The sequence below is a fragment of the Eumetopias jubatus genome, unplaced genomic scaffold, assembly GCF_037043125.1.
Source record: "Eumetopias jubatus isolate StellerSeaLion01/CBP00866 unplaced genomic scaffold, mEumJub1_p1.0 scaffold_23, whole genome shotgun sequence".
In the NCBI taxonomy this organism is placed as follows: domain Eukaryota; kingdom Metazoa; phylum Chordata; class Mammalia; order Carnivora; family Otariidae; genus Eumetopias; species Eumetopias jubatus.
The window spans coordinates 2917182-2939258 of NW_028274829.1; the positions used below are offsets into that span (position 1 = coordinate 2917182).

The 22077-nt window shown below is 41.2% G+C and overlaps 1 pseudogene; it reads right to left on the bottom strand.

The window, feature by feature from the left end:
- Nucleotides 1-15259: 15259 nt before the first annotated feature.
- Nucleotides 15260-15895, bottom strand: LOC148162097 (claudin-34 pseudogene; annotated as a pseudogene).
- Between the last annotated feature and the right edge of the window lie 6182 nt (nucleotides 15896-22077).

The following is a 22077-nucleotide window of genomic DNA, read 5'->3' on the forward strand; positions in this document are numbered from 1 at the left end:
CAATGGGAAAGCTGAGTGGGAAATCAAGGGTGGTTAGGCCATAAAAATCTGCAGTGAAATTCCAGCTCACCGTAATCATAGTACAACTACTGCTGAAGACAAGAAAGAAGGCAGAGATATCGTAACACAGCCGAAGGAAATCTGGGTATGGGGCACGGACCCGGCTGACCAAAAGCGCCACTGAGCCAAAGATCAGGACTACTGACTTCATAAAATTTGCTAACAATATCAGATCCTGCCCATAATAGATTTCATCCGACATGACCCAGCTCTCATTGATCCTGCTGTGCATCGGCAACTCAACAATGGAGCCAGAGATGTTAAATCTTTGAAAATAGAAAGCTTCCCAAAGTCCAATGAACACAATGGGAACAATGTTGCTGTTAAACTCCCACACGCGCCAGGATCTGCTGCTGGCTAAGCTGATGCCAAAAGCCCAGGCCAAATAACTGAAGAAGAGGCCTATCATTTTGAGAAAACAGTGCTTCAATTCAGGTTGACTGAAGACAAGGTAGAGGCATCATGGAGTCAAGCCAGGAACACCCAAGAGAAAAAATAAACACTGAGTGAGCCACAAGTTAGAAAGTGCTAAATATTGATGTCTTGTCCTTCTTATCTAAAAGTCACAGATAAGTGTCTAATATATGTATTGACCTTCAATTAGGGTTCTAAATATTTTATGTAAGAATAAAATGACCATGGTGACAGTATTAATTTGCAAGGCATTTTTGGAACACGATGTGACATATCTCCCAAAAGTTGAAATGTTCACAGCTGTTGCTCAACAATTCCAATTCTGGGAGTTACACTAAACTATAGGTAAGAGTATGCAAAAATATACATAGAGAGATGGTAGTTTTAGCTATCATAGAGAAAGATAGATACCATCTATCATAGAGAAAAATTGGAAGTAAATAATAATAAATGTCTGCTAATAGAGTAATAGTTAACTGCATTATGGTACACCCAGAATTACATTACAAGGCCATTATTAAGAATGAGTTAATCCATATGAACTGTCTGAACAAACTTCTATAGTACACCAAAAAAAGGAAAAATAAAATGAATAATAATATATATGGTATGATCATTTGTGTCAAAAGAAAACATATAGGGACACCTGGGTGGCTCAGTTGGTTAAACGTCTGTCTTCGGCTCAGGTCATGATCCCAGGGTCCTGGGATCCCTCCACCTGCCGCTCCCCCTGCTGTGCTCTCTCACTCTGACAGATAAATAAAAATCTTAAAAAAAAAAGAATAAAAGAATACACACATAATTTCCTTTATAGTTCTACAATAGATATGTACATACACTTTAAAAAATTTAGGATGCAGGTAGCCTGGATGTCTCAGGTAGCCTGGATGTCTCAGTGGGTTAAATGTCTGCATCAGCTCAGGTCATGATCTCAGGGTCCTGGGTCCTGCATTGGGCTCCCTGCTCAGTGGGAAGTCTGCTTCTACCTCCCTTTCCCTCTGCCTGTCACTGTCCCTGCTTGTGCTCTCTCCCTCTCTCTGTCACATAAATAAATAAAATCTTAAAAAAAAATGAGCCATTAAAAAAACTTTTTAGGGGCACCTGGGTGGCTCAGGCTTTAAGTGTCTGCCTCTGGCTCAGGTCATGATCCCAGAGTCCTGGGATCAAGCCCCGCAGGGGGCTCCCTGCTCTGCGGGAAGCCTGCTTCTCCCTCTCCCATTCCTCCTGCTTGTGTTCCCTCTCTAGCTGTGTCTCTCTCTCTGTCAAATAAATGGATAAAATCTTTAAAAAAACAAAAAGGTTTTTTTTTTGGAAGTATGCACACAAAAGGAGTAGTAACCCTGATCAATTGAGACGGACAGAGACTCATTCATATTTTCCTAAAAATTATATGGTTTTTAATAAAATACATACTTTTAAATGAAAAACAGAATAAACATGACCTTGACAATCTAAAATATGTTGCACACAACATATCATGCCTATTTACTTTTTTTACCCACCACTTGCTCAAAACTCACCTTGAGACTTGGCTTCTTTTGGGTAATACTCAAAAATCGTTTTTTTGTTTGTTTGTTTGTTTTTAAGTAGACTCCATGTCCAGTGCAGAACCCAACACAGGGCCCAAACCCACAACCCCGAGATCAAGACCTGAGGTGATATCAAGAGTCAGATACTCAACTGACTGAGCCACTAAGGTGCTCCAATAAGTTGATGTATTTTACATGAAGCAAATATCTCCTATGAAGAAAATCTAGATTGTGGCCAAATTATACCTATCTTTTTCAGTTTTAATCCTTGGGAGTTCATAGCAGGGATAATCAGAAAATGATATTCCTGGGGCTTCTCCCTTCGCTGATTAGCAGAAGGAAATGAGGCAGGTCTGTTTAGAGGGGGCTGGTGTATGGATCACATAAATGACTGCCCATAAAGAAGATTTTCTGCCCATGCAGAAATACATCTCCTTGCTATGAAGTCTGATATTCCCAACACCAGTTGTTGTCTCCTGGGGAATGAGCTTTCTAATAGCATGAAGGCAGGAGTTTGTTACATTAGCCAAATGAGTTTGGGGTTGCCTGCCGAGAGTGAGGTTGATCACCTCACTTTCCAGGAATAGTGTTTACTTACCAATGGAGTTCTGAAGGGAATGGACGACAGGATCTGTGAGTTTTGAGAGCATGAAGGAATTAGGAAGGAGAAGATCACAAATACAGGAAAACATGCCAGTTTAGGGAAGTTTTGGCCCATCTGTATCTGAAACTGGTGGGGTGGGAACTTGTTTTTCCTGAAGGCCAAATGTGAAAGACTCCCTATATCTTATTTTAAGATTTTACCCAAGGGCCATGTAGAAGGATTCAAGCATTCAGAAGATTGGAGAATGGCAAACAGTCTTCATAGCAGTAGGAAATTTCAAACAGGAAGGGGAAAAGTTCCAGTCAACATTAAAAGATCAACGAAGAGAGATGATCCACCTATGGTAAAAGAAGTACAGTTAGGTAGAGTCTGGGGCTTTCAACAAAGCCCAACATATCCTGCCTCTTACCAAATGTATATTACACATACCTTATATTTTGTATAGGTCATGCCATATCCCAAATAGTTTTTTAATATTAACACATTCAATCCTCATCACAGTCCAATGATAGGTATACAATTATGATCCCATTTTCTAGATGACGGGACTGAGCACAGAAAAGTAACTTACACAAGGTCACATAGATATAAATGGCAAAACCAGGCTTTGACACTGCTTCCTGGCTCTCCTAATAGCAGATGGCATTTATTCATATTAAAAGAGAATAAAAAAATAGACAAATTCTATGTCAGTTATACTAATGGCCATCTGTGGTCTTCTCTATGTCCCATAAAAATGAAACTGAAGCTTGAAGGACAACAATGTATGGGAAAATATAAATACTTGCCTCTTGTCTCTACCTTAGTGAAACTAAAGACCTTTTAAAACCAGTACTTTTAAAAAAAAATGTATTTTATTATGTTAATCACCATACATTACATCACTAGTTTTTGATGTAGTGTTCCATGATTCATTGTTTGCATATAACACCCAGTGCTCCATGTAGAGTGTGCCCTCCTTAATACCCATCACCAGGCTAACCCATCCCCCCACCCCCTCCCCTCTAGAACCCTCAGTTTGTTTCTCAGAGTCCATGGTCTCTCATGGTTCATCTCTCCCTCTGATGTCCCCCCTTCATTTTACCCTTCCTGCTATCTTTTTTTTTTTTTAACATATAATGTACTATTTGTTTCAGAGGTACAGGTCTGTGATTCAACAGTCTTACACAATTCACAGCACTCACCATAGCACATACCCTGCCCAATGTCTATCACCCAGCCACCTCATCCCTTCCACCCCCCACCACTCCAGCAACCCTACGTTTGTTTCCTGAGATTAAGAATTCCTCATATCAGTGAGATCATATTATACATGTCTTTCTCTGATTGACTTATTTTCGCTCAGCATAATACCCTCCAGTTCCATACACGTCGTTGCAAATGGCAAGATTTCATTCCTTTTGATGGCTGCATAATATTCCATTGTGTATTTTATATATATATATATATATGTGTATATATATATATATATATATACACACACATACTACATCTTCTTTATCCATTCATCTGTCGAGGGACATCTTGGCTCATTCCAAAGTTTGGCTATTGTGGACATTGCTGCTACAAACATTGGTGTGCACGTACCCCTTTGGATTTCTACATTTGTATCTTTGGGGTAAATACCCAGTAGTGCAATTGATGGGTTGTAGGGTAGTTCTATTTTCAACTTTTTCAGGAACCTCCATACTATTTTCCAGAGTGTAAAAGCCAATACTTTTATAAAAAATAAATTACAAGTGTTGTCAAGGATGCAGATACACTGGAATCATTGTACTTTGTGAGAATGTGAAATGGTGCAGCCACTGTGAAAACAGTACAGAGATTCCTCAAAAATTTAAACACAGAATTACCATACGGTGCAGAAATTCCACTTCTGGAAAAATATATAACCAAAAGAAGAGAAAGCAGGGACTCAGTCATGTTCATAGCAGCCTTATTCACAACAGCCCTAAAAGAGAAACAATCCTAATGCCCATTTATGGGTGAACAGATAAAATGTGGTCCATCCACACAAAGGAATAATATTCAGCATTAAAATGGAAGGAAATCCTGACACCTGCTAACACACAGATGAACCTTGGGACATTATGTAAGTGAAAGAAGCCAGTCACAAAAGGACAAATACTGTATGATTCTACTTATATGAGAGACCTAGATTAGTCAAACGTATAATAAAGACAGAAAGTGGTATAGGGGGTGCCAGGGCTTGAGGGAGGGAGGATGGGGAGTTAGTGTTAATTGGGTACCGAGTTTCAGTTTGGGAAGGTGAAAAACATTCTGGAGATGGATGGTTGCCATGGTTGCACAATATGAATATCTTTAATGTTCCTGAACTGTACACTTCAAAATGGTTAAAATGGTCAATTTTATGTGATATATATTTTATTACAATAAAAAAGTATCACAAAAAAAGCAGATATTTTATAAAGAGCAAAGGTGTGTTCAATTTATTGAAGGAATGACACCCTGTGCTTGGCCACACCATCACTTCCATTTCTTTCTTTCTTTCTTTTTTAAATTTAAATTCAATTAGCCGACATACAGGACATCATTAGTTTCAGAGATAGAGTTCAGTGATTCATCAGTTGCATATAACACCCAGTGCTCATCACATCACATGCCCTCTTTAATGCCCATCACCCAGTTACCCCATCCCCTCTCCCCAGCAACTCTGTTTGTTCCCTAGAGTTAAGAGTCTCTCATGGTTTGTCTCCCTCTCTGATCTCTTCCTATTCAGTTTTCCCTCACTTCCCCTATGATCCTCTGTGCTGTTTCCTATATTCCATATGAGTTGTCACTTCCATTTCTAAGTCACCAGTCAGCCATTTGCTTTCCCACATGCACACTCAGTCATGTCACTGTGGCGTGTGAAGAGATGAGATGGTGGAGATGACATTACCCAGTGTTGGGAGCTATATTTCACATTCCAAGTGATAGTCAAATAAACTCAGTTTAAAAAAGCCAACAATGTAGAGGCTAGTGGTCATGCCAAAAATGTGATGATGTGCGTTTATGTCAAAATAAGAGGGGCCTGGTCTTCCCTCCTTTTTGGGACTAGCCAGTGACATTTAACCTCTTCACAGAGAAGATGAAATGATTAAACTAAAGTGACTCCCATGTTGTCTCAGGGCAAAAAGTAAACCACAGTAGTTTCACCTGACAAAAAGACTTTCTCAGAAGTACAAATAGTAGCCACCAGACTGTAAGGAAAACAAGTAAATCAAGACATTCTTAGGGTGCCTGGCAGGCTTAGTCAGTAGAGCACGTGACTCTTGATCTCAGGGTTGTGAGTTCAAGCCCCACATTGAGCCTAGAGCTGGCTTTAAAAAAGCACAAACATTCCTATGTTTTCATGATTACCAGGGCTGCTCTGTCAATTTATAGTAGCAGGTACACGACAAGAGATGCAGTAAAGCACCAGAGCAGTCGAACACCTGTTGAAGAATTGAGAAATCTTCTAGAATAGAAATTTCTTTTTTGAGGTCCTAGACCAAATAGTCACTATAAGTAATGAAAATTATAAGAAGAAAAATTGTAAGAAGGTCCACAGTGGATTGAAAGAAAGATGTGTCATGATAGGAGCCAAGGTCAGGGTCATTGGGATGTACTTTCCCTAAGTTTTCTTGGACAAGGATTATGGATAGATATTGACATAGACCTCGTTGTTTTGTTTCAGTTGGAAAGGTCAATACCATTATTCCCCCTCTGTATTCTACCTTAACTATGGTCGTCACCTGACTATGCTTAAGGTTGTAAATTTATGCAATTTTAAATTTACTGTGATCAAAATTCTAGAAACTCACACTAAAGTGAACCAGGAACAGAATTATGCAGAAAGGAGAGAAAAGGGCAGAAGGGTGATAGCAAAAAGGAAGAAGTGGGAGAAACTTGTATTTTTAATTTTTCTTTTTGTTTCATACTTTAGTTGAGGTATAATTTACAAAGAGTTTTGTGTTTTTTTTAAGATTTTATTTATTTATTTGACAGAGAGAGATACAGCGAGAGAGGGAACACAGACAGGGGAGTGGGAGAGGGAGAAACAGGCTTCCCCCTGAGCAGGGAACCCAATGCAGGGCTCGAACTCAGGACCCTGGGATCATCACCTGAGCTAAAGGCAGACACTTAACAACTGAGCCACCCAGGCGCACCCCCCCCCTTTTTTTTTTTTTTACCAATACTCACCTTACATGTGCAGTTCAAGGAATTTTTACAGAGGTTCCCCTGTAACATCCACTCAGATAAAAAGAATAATCTGGACTCTTGCTAGTCAATATCCACTAGGCCTGCCCATCACCCATGGGTAACCACTATTCTGGTGTCCCCCACCATAAGTTATGTTTGCTTATTTTGAACTTCACAAAAATGGAAACCCACAGAATATAATCTATCTTTGGTCTGTTTTCTTTTGCGTGGCATAATGTTTTTGAGATTCGCCTGTGTTGTTGAATAAAACATCACTTCACTCATTTTTATTGTGGTATAGCATTCCATTGTATGGGCATGCCGAGTTTGTGTATCTTTACTTCCATGGCTGAACATTTGGGTTGTCTCCAGTTTGAGGCTATTGTGGAGAGGGATTTATTGATATTTTAAAAAGAAGGCATATGTTTTCTCATGAATTTGATGTGTATACTCAAACAGCAGTAGGACATCTGTGCTCTGTGGAATTAGGTTTCTAACACAAGTGTGGCCAGTCAGGAATCCAGACGGACTTCTGACATTTCAGAGAACCCACACACACTATTTGCTGCTCCCCTGATTTTCTCTGTTGGAGGAGTCTCTCTCTTAGAAGTGGAGACAAGAGAACTCTAGGAAAGACAGATGGATGGAATCTTCTAGGCTCCAGAAGTCATGTGCCATTCTTAAAGAGAAAGAGCACATGTCCTAGGGAGAATATGCAGAGGACATTGTGGTGGTGTGTGAAGTCTCCAATAAGACCCGTCAGTCATGTGGACAATAAGCTTTTGGAGCAGAAAAACAGCTCTCCAGCGATAATTCTATTAGTTGCTTTCACTACTATTTTGGAGGACTGTGTCTAAAGACCTCAGATTTCACCCCAGCTCCTCTTTCTGACCAGGGACAATCCACTTAGAATCTTATATATACATATATTTTTTAAAGATTTTATTTATTTATTTGACAGAGAGAGACACAGTGAGAGAGGGAACACAAGCAGAGGGAGTGTGAGAGGGAGAAGCAGGCTTCCTGCAGAGCAGGGAGCCTGATGCAGGGCCCAATCCCAGGACCCTGGGATCACGACCTGAGCTGAAGGCAGACGTTTAATGACTGAGCTACCCAGGTGCCCCAGAATCTTATGTTTTGATCCCTCATGTGGAAGTTGGGAGCCACCCGCCCTGCATCCTTTCTCTGCCACAGGAACTCTTTGCTTCCCGGTGCTCAAGCCAACCCAGCACATTGTCCAGGGCTGCCAGAAAGAGAAAGGTGAAAGCAATCCATGAACCATGAAACATCAATATATTGGGCATTAGGACAACTGTCACCTCCTGGTGTTTCCTTAGAGTCCGAGGTGGGACTGAGGGGGAAGGCTGGGGAGGATGAAGGAATTGTCAGCACTAACCTGGCCACCCTGAGGGAGGACCCTCAGACTTGGAGTGTTATTACCCTTATGTGGACTCCTTAGTTCCCGGGTCTCAACAACAAATGTTCTGGCACTTTTGATTTTGTCTCCAGCCCAAGTGCCATATGGCATCTCTCTGGCTCCTGGTTACCTTGGAAGGGTCTCTATAGGAGGGAAAGAATGAAAGAAATACCACCAGCCCTTACAGCATCCTCTAGCACCAACTGGAAATACACAGGATACATTCTCTTTGCTTATTCCGGTAAAAAATAATCTTTCCAAAAGGTACTTCAGAAGGTCTTGAAACTCATTTTTTTGCTTCCTTCTTTTGCCCTTTTCCCTCATTCCTTGGTGATCCCATCTTTTGTAACTAAAGTCTTTATGACCCATTGGCTTGCTCTCTGTTGAGATTGAAGGCAGCAGAGGCTCACCACCTAATTTCCACCAAAGCCAACTCAGTCTCTTGCCTCTGTGACCAACAGATGGCAGTTGAGCCATTCTTCATGGTCACCATCTCTCTTCTGGGAGAGAAGTGTGTTCGAGCAACGCTTCTTCATGAGCTTGTCTTCTACAAGCTTCCATTTTCCAAGTAACCCATGGTTTTGATCTACTTAAATTACACAAATCCACTTTCAAAGCCCTTATATGTAAAGTTGGCTTTAATTTGACCTATTATAGGGAAAGATTTCATTGGGGGAAACATGATGTTTACCTAGGAACCATTTTACAAGCCATTCTTGTGGTTGCATGGGGAATACATGGGACTTAGTCCATCAGAGGGAGACATTTTTTGGTCTCAACAGGGTGGGGAGAGGGAGTGCTCTCCATCAGAGAGGAAGTATCTGTTCCCACAAATCATGATATAAAGCCTAAAGGCAAAGTGTCTGTTTAACATTCTAGGCAATGTTTTTGGAACATGTATTTAAATAGCTGATAAACTTATAACACAGTGGGGAAATATTTTCAAACACTATACTATTCAAAGACTTAAATATTCTTTGAAAAGAGGGACCTCTATGTTAACCCTTTGATTTTTCTCCTGTGAACTCAGTGTGACCTTCAGTGTATGTCACTCTAAAGTCAGTGTATCTAAGGGGCCTGGATGGCTTGGTGGGTTGTGTTGATTTTGGCCCAGGTCATGTCAGGGTGGTGGGATCAAGCCCTGCTGCAGGCTCTGTGCTGGGCGTGGAGAGTGTTTAAGATTTGCTCTCTGCCCCTCCCCTCCTCAAATAAATAAATAAATAAATAAAGTGATTATGTCTGGTTTTTAACCAATACCATATTTTTTCAGTCATTTATTTAGTTTAATTTGGGTCATTTTAACATCTGAAGAGCTGTGAATAGTGTGAGCAATCAAGTAGCACAAGTAGGAGGTGTGTGTCTTATATACACTATATCCTCAAAGCTTTTACTTAAATGTTTTGGTGGCATCTCTCATGTGAAAGATAGTCAAAAATTGGTGAAAGAATTCACCAGTGGGTGAATGATGGTCATTCATTCATTCATTTATTCATTTATTTTTAAAGATTTTAATTATTTACTTGGCAGAGAGAGAGTGAGAGAGGGAACACAAGCAGGGGGAGTGTCAGATAGAGGGACAAGCACTCCCCACTGAGCAGAGAGCCTGATGTAGGACTCGATCCCAGGACCCTGGGATCATGACCTGAGCCGAAGGCAGACGCCCAATGACTGACACACCCAGGTGCCCCAAGTCCTATCTATCTATCATCTATCTATCTATATCTATCTATCATCTATCTATCTATCTATCATCTATCTATCATCTGTCTATCATCTATCTATCATCTATCTATTATCTATCTATCTATCTACCTATCTATCTATCTATCATCTATCATCTATCTATCATCAAGTAGTCTCTATGCCCAAGGTGGGGCTTGAACTCAGCACCCTGAGATCAAGAGTATCATGCTTTACCAGCTAAGCCAGCCAGTGCTCTGGGAGAATGACGGTTTAAGCATGATTTCAAAATTTAATCAAATAGGGCATTAGGAGGACTTAGAGGCTACCTGGGAGCTGACTGGATCACCTATAGAGTTTGAGAAAAAAAGGCATTCCACAGTCCACAAAGGGCTTACCTATTGGGTAGGGTTCTGGGAGCAGTTATTTAAATTTGTATAAACAAGACCTATACTCCTAATACATATTTTTTTAAAAATTATATTAACTGTTGTATTAATATCACCAAGAGAAGTATTTACCACCTCCATATCACACATACAACTATAAGTGCTGAATGGGAAAGTAAGTATGGGTTGAAAGTCTAAGAATGAATTAGAATATGTCTCAGCAATTCTACTCTAAGGTATCAATCCAAGAAAAATAAAAATGCATTCATTCATAAATCCAAATGCAAATGTGTATAGTACCTTTTTTCATAATTGTCTCATTCTGGAAACAACCCAAAGCAAAAAACAAAACAAATAAACAAAAGCCTAACCAAACCAAAAACCAACCAAAAAAACTATCTTAAACATTCCTCAAAAAACAAAAGTAGACTTGAACAGAGGAAAAGACATACCATGTGCTTGAATAAGGACACTCAATATTATAAATATGTAAATTATCCCTAAGTTAACTTATAAACAGCACGATCCCAGTAAAATTACATTTGTTTCCAATCTGGAGTAACACAAGTTGATTATAAAACTTATATTTAAAAATAAGCAGAAACAACTAAGAAATAAAAAGGATGGGAAGCGAATAAGCATACCAACTGGCATATTTTATTTTATCGTCTCAAAATTCTTGAAATTGTGAAGATAGTCACATGGTCATACTTTGTTTGGAATTTGCCTTGCTACCGGGGCACCTGGGTGGCTCAGTCAGTGTAAGCACCTGACTCCTGATCTCAGCTCAGGTTATGACGTCAGGGTTGTGAGATTGAGTCCCACATAGAGCCCTTCATGGAGCCCTGCATGGAGTGCTACACTGGGGTCTGCTGGGCATGGAGCCCACTTAAGGATTCTCTCTCTTGCTCTCCCTCTGCCCCTCCTCCCTCTCCCCCCTCTCAATAAATAATTTTTAAAAAACCTAAAAAAAATTTTTTTTGCTTTGCTCCAGAAATAGTTTCTGTTGAAAACTTCTTCCCTTTGACACGTTCTCTGCTCATGCTTTTTCTTCAAAAAAAGGAACATGATTTCAGTAATGATTTGATTTTATTAAAAATGCTTTTTGGCAGAGGGTGGGATGGGAGAAGGGGAGTGGAGGGTGTATGTGGCTGGCTCAGTCAGTAGAGCATGCAACTCTTGATCTCAGGGTGATGAGTTTGAGTCCAATGTTGGGCACAGACATTATTTTAAAAAATGCCTTTTTTCTTAAGGTTTAATCATAGGACCCATCAGTGAAATATGTTTAATAAAATGATTTTAAGCAGGGTATATCTGTACTAATTAATAGTCAATAGGCTTCTAGTTGGTAAAGTTAATTTTAAAAATAATCTGAAAATTATGAGAAGGGAGGGTGGTTTCTAGAATGTCCATAAAATAAATTAATTTTTCAAAACTGTCACTTAGGGGCGCCTGGGTGGCTCAGTCGTTAAGCGTCTACCTTTGGCTCAGGTGGCTTCAACTCAGGTGATGATCCCAGGGTCCTGGGTTCGAGCCCCGCATCAGGCTCCCTGCTTGCGGGAAGCCTGCTTCTCCCACTCCCCCTGCTTGTTTTCCCTCTCTCCCTGTCTTTCTCTCTGTCAAATAAATAAAAAAATCTTTAAAAAAAAATGAAAACTGTCACTTACTTTGAAAATGAAATTCATGAATAAATTTCAAGAGATCTGTGAATCAGTGCAAAATTCTGTGTGTATGAGAATTATTTTGTGGACAATTCCCATTAGGTTAAGAACCACTGATGTAAAAGATAATCAGATAGAGTAAATAAGTATGCTTTAATTTCACCATCTCTCTAATATTTGATGAATGTAGTTGTTAATTATATTTTTAAAAAATTTTTAAAGATTTTATTTATTTATTTGACAGAGAAACACAGCAAGAGAGGGAACACAAACAGGGGGAGTGGGAGAGGGAGAAGCAGGCTTCCCGCCGAGCAGGGAGCCTGATGTGGGGCTCATTCCAGGACCTTCGGAACATGACCCGAGCTGAAGGCAGATGCTTAACAGCTGAGCCACCCAGGCGCCCCTCTTGCTATATCCTTCTCCCTAGTATATTGTTCTTTAGGAAAGTCACTTCCATTTAATTAATTGAAAAAAGTAGAGTTGTTTGAGGTAAACAGTAGATTTTGATTGCCTTCAGTAAAGGGCTTTGCTTTATTTAATCTCAAAATAATCCTGATAGAGACACGTCAAAGGCCACATGTCCCTGTGGCTCCATTTCCAAAGATGGGACAGTTTGATCATAAAAGGAATAATGACTGCAATTGAGTGAAAACCTCTGAATATATAGATACCCCCAAGTTACTATTAAAAACATTGATGGGGGGCGCCTGGGTAGCTCAGTCATTAAGCGTCTGCCTTCGGCTCAGGTCATGATCCCAGGGTCCTGGGATTGAGCCCCGCATCAGGCTCCCTGCTGGGTGGGAAGACTTTTTCTCCCTCTCCCACTTCCCCTGCTTGTTGTTCCTGCTCTATCTCTCTCTGTCAAATCAATAAATAAAATCTTAAAAAAATATATTGATGAGACAATTAGGGAAATCTGAATATTGACTACATATTTTTTTACATTTATGAAATTATTCACTTTTCTTGGTGTGATAATGACAACGTGGTTATATTAAGAAAAAGGAGTCCTTATCTTTTAGAGATGTGTATTGAACTATTTATTAATAAAATAATATACTGCTGGGCATTTATTACTAAATAATCCAAGGCTGGGGTTGATGAGAGTCAGTGAGCATAGGGATGAAACACTATTGGGCACATAATGAGGATTCTTGAAGTTGAGATAATCAACTACTTTTGAATTCATCAAAAAATTTCCATAGTAAAAACATGGAGACAATCTCATGAGTTCATACTCAAGAGTTGTTGATAGTAAAAAAAAAAAAAAAAGACAAAAATGAAAACTGATAGGGAAAACAATTGAAAAATACATTGGTCAATGCCAAAACCATTGAGGCATTCTTCCTCCTTACTCTAGAAATTTAACAATTACAGGGAGAAAAATGAAGCATTTACCTTGCCTTTAATATAAAAGCTAAATTTTAGAGAACCCAAGTAGCCATACTTGTTGAGAGAAAGTTCTTTACAAAAGCATCTTGGCTAATAAATCTGACAAGAATGTTCACATTAGAAAGTCACCACTTCTAATCCTTAGTGTAATAATGGATTCACAGAAGGACCATCAAAAGGTGGAGATGTGATGAAATTTACAAGAGAGGGCCACCTGGGTAGCTCAGTTGGTTAAGCATTTGCTTTTGGCTCAGGTCATGATCCCAGGGTCCTGGGATCAAGCCCCACATCGGACTCCTTGCTCAATGGGGAGTCTGCTTCTCCTTCTGCCTGCCCCTCTCCCCTGCTTGTGTTCTCTGACAAATAAATAAAATCTTAAAAAAAAAAGAAATTCACAAGATGGTTCAGTTTTTTTCTCTTCTGGATCACCCATCAATCTTAACATCACTAAAAAGGAAAATTACTACATCCTACCTGCTATAATGCACTCAGTATAAGTACAGGGCATTGCCTTTGGAAATACTCTTCCACAAAGAGCTGACCTGGAATTTAATGAAGTCTTGAGAGGTAACAAGTTTAATGGTGGGACAACTGACCCTTTCTTCAGCAAATCAAAATTATTAAAATGAAAAAAAGGCAGGGGTGTGTGGCTGGGTCAGGTGGTAGAGCATGTGACTCTTGATATCAGGGTTTTAAGTTTGAGTCCCCTTTTGGGCATAGAGATTACTCAAAAATAAAATTAAAAACAAAAAGAAACAGGAAAAGGCAGAGGGGGTGCGGTAGGTGAAGTACTTTAAGATTTAAAAGGCAGAGTAGGCATCTTGTGTAGAAAAAATAAGCCATAGAATTATTATTAAATTTTTTAAGGCATAATATGTTTATGCAAGGAAATGTCCAATTTTTAGATAGTAACACTGAAGTATATAAGGATGAAAGGACATGATGTCTGCTTTAAAATATTTTGGAAAAAAATAGGGGCACTGGGTGGCTCAGTCGTTAAGCATCTGCCTTCGGCTCAGGTCATTGTCCCAGGGTCCTGGGATGAGCCCTGCATCGGGCTCCCTGCTCATCAGGAAGCCTGCTTCTCCCTCTCCCACTCCACCTGCTTGTGTTCCCTCTCTTGCTGTGTCTCTGTCAAATAAATAAATAAAATATTTAAAAAAAAATTAAAAGGGGAGGAGGAGATATAAAGCTAATATGACAGAATCTTGGTAATTGCTGAGTCTGACAATGAGTGTGAATTCCTTTTATTCTCTCCACTTCCACACATTTTGGAAAATTTTATGATAGTGCAATGTTATCACCATGACACAGGAAATAAAGTTGGTTGTTTTTAGCAGAAGTTTAAGAGGGAAATGTGAGAACCATAGAAAATCTTATTTTCATACACTAGGTTTCACACACTAGGTTTATAGTATTGATTATTTATCCAACAATAATTAAAAATCAGACTCGGTAAGACCAACTGGCAGGTGAGGAAGATTTTTTGAATGAAATTTCCTTAATTCAAACAGTGAACCAGTGAATCAATGAACTAAAGATACAGAAGATAACAGAAAGAAACAGCCACTTTCTGCCCAAAACTACCTTTGTCATGGTCTTTAATCCTTGGAAATATGTGATAGAACATCCTGCTAATACTTCTCATTAACTCTTGGTAATCTTGGATTTGCAAAGACAATATAATCAGGAATTTTACATCTCTCAAGTTTCAGGATGCACTTGGTTAACCAGGGGGAATTTGTTGTTGTTGTTGTTGTTTTTTAAAGATTTATTTATTTATTTATTTGAGAGAGAGAGAGAGAGAGAGAGCGCACATGAGAGGGGGGAAGGTCAGAGGGAGAAGCAGACTCCCCACGGAGCAGGGAGCCCGATGCGGGACTCGATCCTGGGACTCCAGGATCATGACCTGAGCTGAAGGCAGTCGCCTAATCAACTGAGCCACCCAGGCGCCCAACCAGGGGGATTTTGTAAGAGAGGAAAAGTAACCCACTTAACATCATCATGAAGGCACTCACACATGCCACCAGAAAGGCACTGCCAATCTCCTGAGTATTTGGCTTGAAGGGTATAGAGAGAGATGGGGGGAAGGTAATACCCTCTTCATTCATCACGTAATGGTAATTCCAGACCACAGCGACTGAGATACAGATGCCAGCAGCCAGGTTCAGAATTCCTGAAGCAACAAATGGATTGAAGGTGGCATTCTCCTAAAGAATTCCCATGTACACATTCCTAAGTGCAAAGATGATGGAGGCTCTCCCCAAAAGGCCTAGAATGCTGGCGACCAGCAGATTTTGAGAAACACGAATATCAAGAGGGAGGTAAGTATCATGGTAGCTGTAATGGTGACACAATGTGGCTCTGTTGTTGCTGACATGGTGGTAAATGCAAACTTTCCACATTCCCACGCACACCAGGCCAGAGGGAAAGAGAGAGGTGTTGTCCATGTACCACACTCGCCACTCCACGAGGCCCATGGAAGTGGTAGTGAGGATCCATCCTACAGTGGCTATAGCAAAACCTGCTACTTGGCGATTGGCGCTATTGATGAGCAAGAACATGGAGGCTGTGTACCCCAGGGAACTGCAAACAAATACAGAGCATCATGAGGGTGGGGCCCTTGGGCTTGGAACAACCCCCCGTGGGTACGCAGAGCTATATTTGAGAATAGAGACATGGGACGTTGTCTATATTTGAGAAGAGAGACATTCTGCTGGTGGGAGCATAGAGTGAGCACGCTTTTGAAGAACCTTTGTTCCTATTCATCAAAAGCCTCAAAATGTGCCGACTTTCAAACAGGCAGTTCCATTTTGGGGCATTCGTCCAGAGAAATAATTACGATCAGCCACAAATATTGAGTCATAAAGTGGTCATCACGGCACTGTTTATAATACTGAAAAATGGGACACATGTTCAAGTCCAACAACTGAGGTTGGTTAAGTAAGTTATGCTATATCCATGCAATGGAGCTATATGCTAATGTTCAATATATGGCTAGAATCGAGCACGGTGTAATATTTTGTGTTTGGCTCTGCTCACTTGCATAATGTTTTAAGTTTCATCCATGTCCGGCCATGTATGAATAGTTTGTTCCTTTTCATTGCTGGGTCCTATTCAATTGTAGGGATAGGCCACAGTTTAAGTTTTTGGACATTGGGATCGGTTCCAAGTTTGGGCTATTATGAATAGTGCTGCTCTAAACATTTCTATGTAATATTTTGTATGGGTATACATTCTCATTTTTGTGTAGACACCTAGAGTGGGGCTAGTGGGGCATACGGTAAGTGTTGCTGAACTTTTTAGTAAGTGCTAAACCATTTCCCTAGTGGCTCCACCATTTTGCATTCCCACCAGCACTGCATGAAGGTTCCAGTTTCTCTATCTCTTTTCCAACAGTTGATATGTTTCACCTTTTTGATTACATCCATTCTAATTACCATTAAAAACGTAATGTAACCAAAAGGAAGATGTCCCCAATATACCAAGTACAAACAGTAAGTTACAAAATAGTACATATATCATGGATATAAGTAGAACTGGAAGTCTGTATGCTAAGTTAGTAAGAGACATTTTTAAGTGGGTTGGAGGGATTATGAGTTTTAAACTACTTGTATTGTGAAGAATCGCAAAGCACACAAAATCTAAGTGTACAGCTCAATGAATTATCACAGGGCAAATAACCACATAGACACCACTTGGTTTAAGATATATAAATTGTCACTTTCTTATTTGTCTTTATCTTTTTTCACCTTAGCATGAACCCCCAAGCATCTTGGTTCAATTCTGCCTGTTTTTCAAAACAGGGATCATGCAGTAGGCATTCCTCTGTGACTGGCTTCTTTCACTCAACACTGTTTATGACCTTGGATTGTGATTTTTTAATTTTATTTATTTATTATTTATTAATTTATTTATTCATTCATTTTAAAGATTTTATTTATTTGACAGAGAGAGACACAGCAAGAGAGGGAACACAAGCAGGGGAAGTGGGAGAGGGAGAAGCAGGCCTCCCACTGAGCAGGGAGCCCCATGCGGGGCTCGATCCCAGAACCCCGGATCATGACCTGAGCTGAAGGCAGACGCTTAACAACTGAGCCACCCAGGCGCCTGGATTGTGATTTCTTAAATGATGCCTGGCTGTTCAAGGCTCTTAAGGTATTTCTGTCATAAGCATGATTTTTTAAATAAAAACAATAACAAAGACTTCATTAAAGTTATGAAGCACTGGAGGATGAATTGTAACTGGTATATAACTACACTGTAGGAGCTCTTGTTCATTCGCCATAAGACTTAGCAGATATAAAAGTAGAATATTTCATAATGTGGGAAAACATCCGTGATGGGTTGAATTTAAAACACAGATAATAAAACTACAAGTTTGTAGTGTGATCTTATTTATGGCCATCCTAAAATAAGCTGGAAAAATGCAAGACAAGATGCCTCTATTGGGATTACTAGTGATTTTTTTGTTGTTGTTTTAAAGTAAAAGTCTATTACTTTTTCAATTGGGGGAAAATGGGGGTGTACAAGGGGTAAAGTATAGAAATGAATAGATAAGGCAGAAGCAGGCGTGGAAGCCAGTTCACGGAGAGCATCAAGGGGTCTGGACTTTATTATGGGGGCATCCCACGCTGGGACGTATTTATTTACCATTCACGTGTGGTTTGCGTGACAGAAAGAGGTGTGTGCTTGTAAGGAAAGCTCTTCGAAATACCTCGCTAAGTGAAAACTCATGTTGCAAAAGCATGTATATAGAAATGGCTCCATTGGGGCGCCTGGGTGGTGCAGTTTGTTGAGTGTCCGACTCTTGGTTTCGGCTGGGGTCGTGATCTCAGGGTCGTGAGATCCAGCCCAGCATGAGGTTCCATGCTCAGTGTGGAGTCGGCCTGGGTTCTCTCTCCCTCTCCCTCTGCACCCCCTCTCCCCTCTCCACCCCCACCCTCCTGTGCTCATTCTAAAATAAAGAAATGGCTTCATTTCAGTGAAAGTTAGGGCAAACATATAATACATGTTTATATATGTATAAACACAATATATATACAAACATATAAAACACGTTTGCATGTGAATAGAGAATTTCTGGGTACAGGAAATGGTTAACAGTTGTCATCTCTGGGAAGCAGGACTGGGGTAAGGGCCCTGGAGGTACAACCTTCCCTCCATGCCCAGCATCCTCTCTTCCTTGGTTTTGATTTTTTGCCAGAAACACGTAACACTCTTAAAAGGAAAACGATTAATCGAGAATGGGGAGAGAACCAGGACAGAGACAGGTCACGCTGCCTCTGAGGGAGGTGAGCGGCGCCAGGCCCCGGGGCTGAGCTGGACCTTGGGGAGCAGGGAGGGTGGGGAGGGCACGGGAGGGCTTCGTGGGTAGTGGCTCAGCCTCCCGCAACACTCCCGAGCCTCGGGCTCTGTGCCAGGTCGGCAGTTCCTAAACTTCTTGGTCTCAGGACCAAAAAGGTCTCCACCCTTTGCACTTAGAAGCGGTGGAGGTAGGTGGTTACTGGGTCATGGAGTTTCAGTTTGGGAAGGTGAAAAAAGTTCTGGCGATGGATACTGGAGGGAGGTGATGGTTGCACACAAGAAGCTACTTCATACCACTGACCTGGACCCTTAAAAATGGTTAAAATGGTCAATAATGTTATATATTTTCCTGCAATATGAAAAAAAACTAAAAAATTTATTGATGACCCCAAAGAGTTTTTGTTCACACAGTTTATATCCATTGATATTTACCGTATCAGGAATTAAAAGTGAGAAATTTAAAATTACTTATTACTTCATGTAATAAACATTATGTATTAACAAGGATTTTTACGAAGTGACTATATTTTCCAAACAGAATTTAGAGGATATTGCTTTTACCAATCTGCAAATTTTGTGTAAATTACACATTAAATTCTAAGAATGGAAGGGAAAGAGCAAACTATCAGCAGAAGCAGGGTTCAGGATCAAGCTGGAGACAACGCAAACACCCACCTACAGTAGAAGGGACAAAGGAACAGTGGATTATTCATACGATGGAACACTATCCACCCCGCACAAACGGTTATGACAGCATTTGTGGTGTTTGTCTGACATACGCCCTCCAGCTGGGCATAAACAGTGTGTCACTTACTCACAATTCACTTAGTAGAAGGCCGGTACCCAATGGGCATGTGAAGTTTGTTGAGTGGGCCAAATGTGTCCCTGGAGGCCTCCTCCAGAACTCCTTCTCAAACCTGAATTCATCTGTAAGATGGAGACCCAGCCCAGCACTGATGGCCTTGTTGAGTCAGAAACTCCCAACAGAACCCCCCGAGTCTCTGTAACCTATGCCATGTGGTCAAGAGGAACATGACCACGTTCTCGCTCTCATGTGAATGTTAAATGCTCCATGACCTAATGGGAACAGTGGAGACAAGCTCCATGACCTAATGGGAACAGTGGAGACAAGCTCCACGACCTAATGGGAAGAACGGAGACAAGCTCCACGACCTAATGGGAAGAACGGAGACAAGCTCCACGACCTAATGGGAAGAACGGAGACAAGCTCCACGACCTAATGGGAAGAACGGAGACAAGCTCCACGACCTAATGGGAAGAGTGGAGACAAGATCCACGACCTAATGGGAAGAGTGGAGACAAGCTCCATGACCTAATGGGAAGAGTGGAGACAAGCTCCATGACCTTATGGGAAGAACGGAGACAAACTCCATGACCTAATGGGAAGAACGGAGACAAACTCCATGACCTAATGGGAAGAGTGGAGACAAGCTCCATGACCTTATGGGAAGAACGGAGACAAGCTCCATGACCTAATGGGAAGAACGGAGACAAGCTCCATGACCTAATGGGGAGAACGGAGACAAGCTCCATGACCTTATGGGAACAGTGGAGACACCGACCCGTTTGTCTTTGGCTCCAGAGGAGATCCGCTTCTCGCCGCTGCTCTGGGGTTACCTGCCGCAGACACTTGCTGTCCCCTTTGCCATCAGGCAGCCGGCCCCTTCTCTCCTAAGGGGCCACTTCCAACCCAACATTGGACGAGACCACCAGGACTTTGAAGGGTGCTGTTGCGACAGTCTGGATCTCGTCTCATCCAAGTCCTCTGGCCCTACTTACGTACCACTGACAAACCTACACAGGCACTTACGCCAACATTTTAAAACCTTTAAAGAAAATTCTGGAACATTGGGGCCATTGTGACACGGGAGCTGGGTAGAAAGGACAGCCATTTTATGGCTTGTCTACTGTTTGCTAAAAGCAAGGGCCCCCTAAGAGAATTATAAAAGCAACGTTGTACCCCTTAGGAGTTCTTCCCTACCCGCCCCTTCCCGCCCCCGGGCCCCTGGTTCTCCGTGTTTACAGATTTGCCTCTTATGGGTAGCTCCTATAAACAGAGTCCTACCATTTGTGGCCTTTGTGTCTGGCTTCTTCTAAGCATCATGTTTTGCGGGTTCATCCATAGATGTATTGGTATTTCATTCCTTTTCATGGCCCAGTAATATTCCACTGTATACATCTACCACCGTTTCTTGAGCAGGTGATGGGCACTTGGGTTGTTTTCCCTTTGGGGCTATTATGAATGATGCTGCTATGAACACTGATGTGTGTCTGTATGGATATGTTTTCATTTCTCTTGGGTATGTACCTAGGAGTGGAATTGCTGGGTCACAAGGTAACTCTCTGTCTAACGTTGTGAGGGACCACCAAGTTGTTTCCTTAAGTGGCCGCACCATTTGGTAATCCTACCAGCAATGTTTTAGGGCTCGAATTTCTCCCCCTCCTTGTAACCCTTGTTATTGCTTGCCTGTTCGGATTTGAGGACTATGTATATGGAATCACTATGTGAGCTCAGTGTAAAGGACCCTTAGGAACAAGGGGCACTTAGAGACTGAGCCTAATTGTAGTTTTCTGGTTATTTTCTGGCCTCAGGAAGTTTAAAACACAAATATTCTTACCAGACTCTGGCTTATAACCTGAACGTAATTTCCATCCTTCGAATTTAACAGAGCTTTGTGAACTCTGAAATGCTTTCTCCGAGATGGGAAACCTTTCAATGGGGTGTTCTAGTAGGTGCTAGTTTTCATTAACACTTGCAATGTATACCTCACACTTTGCCTGAGTTCTGACGGGTCTTTGGTTCAGATTGGAAAGTCTCCACTTCTAAGGGCGGAACGATGGCATGTCGCAGAGACAGATTATTTTTTTTCCCCCTAGCCAAGGAGACCAAATGTGAGGGCTACACATGTTGGGTAACTGGAGAATACGAAAGAGAAAAGGGGAAGCAAATGGCGAGGACACAGGCAGTTTCAGAAGAGGTGGGCTTTGTGGAGTAGGAAAGGTGGACTTTAAACGGGGCAATGAAATACCAATAAAATAAATAGCAATAACCTAAAAAAACCCCAGTGAGGCTGTCCCACGATGATGTTACTATGGTGTCACAGCACAAAGGCTGCGGGATGGAGAGAGCTGAAGAGGTTCTACGTGGGATTAGGTGGCCCTCTGTGCTGGTCAGCCACTTACACTTTCCTTAGGCTTCACTGGTGGGTGACGCTGATGCGGTACCACTCGAATCCACGTCAGAAGAGACCAGGAATGGGCATCCAAATGGGAAAGCAAGGAACAGCAAATTAATCTTTGAGAGTGAGTGAAGCAAACACTTGGGTGGTCAATGAGTCAAGACACAATGAAGGAGGGCAGGAGACACAACAAAAACTCAAAAAATTAAATGTGGAATTACCCCATGATCCAGCAACCC